At 43.1% G+C, this 3,471-nt stretch overlaps 1 protein-coding gene across 1 annotated transcript in view; it reads left to right on the forward strand.

Moving 5' to 3' along the window:
* Positions 1–3,230: 3,230 nt before the first annotated feature.
* Positions 3,231–3,471, forward strand: part of LOC113210244 (UDP-glycosyltransferase UGT5-like) — an 18,378-nt gene continuing 18,137 nt past the window's right edge. The window contains exon 1 of the mRNA XM_052268486.1: positions 3,231–3,364. The gene's annotated coding sequence lies outside the window, so the exon portion shown is untranslated. The remainder of the gene's footprint in view (positions 3,365–3,471) is intronic.

A 3,471-nucleotide genomic window follows, 5' to 3' on the forward strand; every position in this document is an offset into this window, starting at 1 on the left:
GGAAATTTCCGAACAATGAACTGGAAAATTTGCAGCCCGAACAGTTTGGAAAATTTGAAATCCAAACAGTTTGGAAACACAATTTTCCAAACTATTTAGAAATTTCGAAACTTTTTAGAGATCTCTCAAAAACGTTTGACAAACATTTTTGAATATATTAGCAAATTGTTATTTTTGATGCTACTGAACTTGGTTCTGGTGTAAAATGGTTCCTTTTTTTCTGTTCCAAATTGCTCGGAAATTTCCAAGAACTGGACTGGAAATTTTGTTTTCCAACAGCTGTCTGGAAAATCGCGATAACTGTTTTTAAAATCGCGTTTCCAAACTATTCGGACAGAATTTTGTTAGAAAATTCCGACTTTTATTTACAATGCTCCGATTTTGTTCTTCTAACTTCCACTCTGCCCTCTCTTGGAATACCCTATTAGGACACCATACAACTCGGTTTTGTTACTCACCGAAAAATAGTTGTACAGAAAACATGCATTTTAGAAATGATGCAGCTGTTTTTAGACAACAAATATTGTTTTTATTTGACCCCTTGCGAAACTTTAGCTATTCGGCTCATAGTACAAGAAAAGTGTGGTTAATTTTGTGAGGAACACATTTTGTTCAAGAACAACAACCCTCGTAATGTAACAGCTTTTTTCCAGGAGCAGAACGTTAGTGACTGTCTTCGGTCAGAAGCTTCGTTTCCGAGATTTTTATCAAAATAGTTTTATTTACAACATGTGTTGTTTCTTTACAAGATGTGTTGCTTACAAACGTAACTGCACCTAAGCAGTTAATGCCTGGATTTACAAACCCTGTGGAACTTTGCACACATTGTGTAAATAGTGCTTGTTGGCTGAGCGATTAGCGAAGCCTATTACTCCAGTGATGATCAAAAAGTTTCGCGTCTGTCTGTGTGTCTGTCTGTCTGTCTGTGTGTGTGTTTGTCTGTCATCACAATAACTCGAGAACGAATTGAGCTAGCGACCTGGGATTTTTAGGGTCGTTTTGTGTCATAAAAAGACAGATCAAGTTCGAAGAAGAGCATTCTAGCCCAAAAGTTGAATTTTTAAAAAATCAAAAACCACAGGTCCCCAAAATGACGTTTTTAAAAACTATTTTCTAAACTGTTTCCTAAGGGGTAACTCATCAAAGTAGAGCCCTTTGGGCGAAAATTCCGTCCATTTGGCTCCATCTTCAACCGTTTAGGCACCAGAGGGAGTTTTCTACACGAAAGTGACCGCAAAACATTTTTATATTTTTTCTCAGATATTTGATGGTCTCCGGTGGGGTAACTCGTTAAAATAAAACCCCGAGGAACAAAATTTGTGACTTTTGAGGCCGAATGCCTGCTTACGACTCTGCCTTTTGCCCGACTTGGGTGTCAGCGCCGCAGGCCTAGGTAGATGTATGCCAGGCGCGTCGCAGCGTAACAGTGTTTCGTGAGATTTCGCGAAGCCTGTTACGCGAGACGTGGTCTGGCGTACATCTACCTAGTCTTAAGTAGACCTCATGTTGATGTTGTAAGCGTTGAATACAGCATTAACACTTGTGGTTTAGCAGTGGGTGAGAGAAATATAATACAGTGAGGGCTCGCTATAGTTCCGCCCGGCATAGTTCCGACGACTCTTCCTCCCCGCAAGGCCTGGTCCCCCCACTCCGAGCGAGAAGCGGCTCCCCTCTCTTCCTCCTCCCCACCACCTTCTCCTGGGCCGCCGGCCGGCCAGCAGTGTGAGCGAGCGTGCGGTAGAGGAGTGAGGGAAGCCGCTCGCTATAGTTCCGCCTCTGGCGACCCCACTCACTCACTCCAAATCTGAACCCAAAGCGGAACTATAGCGAGCGCTTACTGTAAAGACAGCTTACAGTAATGCAATGTAGCAGATGTGTTCGTGTTCCATCAGAGCAAACCGTTACCCTTCAATTTTAATTGACAATGCGTTCTCATTCGCATCCCGTGTCTTTGAGATGTATTCAAATCTTACGCCGGAAATAAAAGTTGGAATTTTCCGATAAAATTGTGTCCGACTTGCTTGGAAACACGATTTTCCAAACAGTTATCGCGATTTTCGAAACAGTTGTTGGAAAAGAAAATTTCCAGTCCTCTTTTTGGAAAATCCCGAACAATTTGAAACAGAAAAAAGGAACCATTTCACGCCAGAACCAAGTCGACACTTCAAACCTATACACACGGAGTTCGTGGAGGCCCTGTATAAACACGCAGTTCCCGGGGGCTCGGTACAAACACGGAGTTCAGCAGGCCGCCGTATAGCGTCGTAACTATGTTTTTTGAAAATGTCGAGTTATGAAGTGCGTCGGATAGAGGAAACCAAGGGCTATCGATCAGCGAAAATCGCATTTCGATATGTCAATTAGTTCTAAAGTTATTCTGGTCTGAAAATGCAGCCGCCCATTAGGCAAAATGTAAACCCAAAACTTTGAAGCGCTATATCTCAGAAGTGACTTTCAAGCACTTAAGACGTTATACGGGGACCCGCTGAACTGCGTGTCTGTACGGAGCTGCCAGGAACTACGGGTTTATACGGAGGCTCCACGAACTCCGTGCTTGTAGATTTCAAGTGTCGAAGTTTAACTGTTCGGGCTGCAAATTTTCCAGTTCATTGTTTGGAAATTTCCGACAAAACGTTTTACAGTGTTGAAAGTTCTGTTATATATTTAACCAAAATCTAGAGCTGTTCACTTATAGAATGGCTGGTAGTCACCTTTTGGAGCTGAAATACTTCTCTTTAGACCCGATATGTCTTTTTATAGTTCAAACCGATCCTGAAATTTGATCGCTAGCTCAATCCCGTCGAGAGTTATCGTACGGACAGACAGCAAACAGTTTTCTCTCACTAGACGGAGCTGTTGCTCCGCCTGAAGACTAGTTTGAGAATTATAGTACGGACAATAGAGTGGCGCTAGCTGCAAAAAGTGTTTCGTGTGACATCTCGAAGACTCGACTTGGCGTAAATTTAGCAAGTTGTAACAGGGAGTCAATAGTTCAGAGAACAGCGGTGCGGATAGTATTGCATTTCTGGTTAGCTGAAACAACTGTTGCTGATTAGATATGAACCTTTTCTGGTAAAGCATGCTCCTATCAAACGCCTCGTGCCTTAAACGTTTCTCAGCATCCAAGCTGAAGTCTCTAGCTGAAGATGTCTCTTGCGTCACAACGCGCGATAAGCGAAGAGTACCGTCTGTCCGTCAGCACTCCTGTCCATTGCTATTGCACTATCATACTCTGTATCCGAGTTCTTCAGAGAGAGTCAGACTTCTGCAAAGGCGCACTCGACACAAGTTGAAAGTATTTAACCACAGTACTGCTTGCTCTTGTTTTAGACTGCTCCGCGGAGGACTCGCATGCGCACTTCGGGTAAGTAAGTTCAGTGAGCCCCGATCAACTAGATATTTCAGTGTAGCGCGTCAAAATCTCCACCGAAGAACAAAAGGATTCGTTCTAAGAGATACCCCCTCCAGTTC

The sequence above is a fragment of the Frankliniella occidentalis genome, unplaced genomic scaffold (genome assembly GCF_000697945.3).
Source record: "Frankliniella occidentalis isolate FOCC.00 unplaced genomic scaffold, Focc_3.1 Scaffold70, whole genome shotgun sequence".
Taxonomy (NCBI): Eukaryota; Metazoa; Arthropoda; class Insecta; order Thysanoptera; family Thripidae; genus Frankliniella; species Frankliniella occidentalis.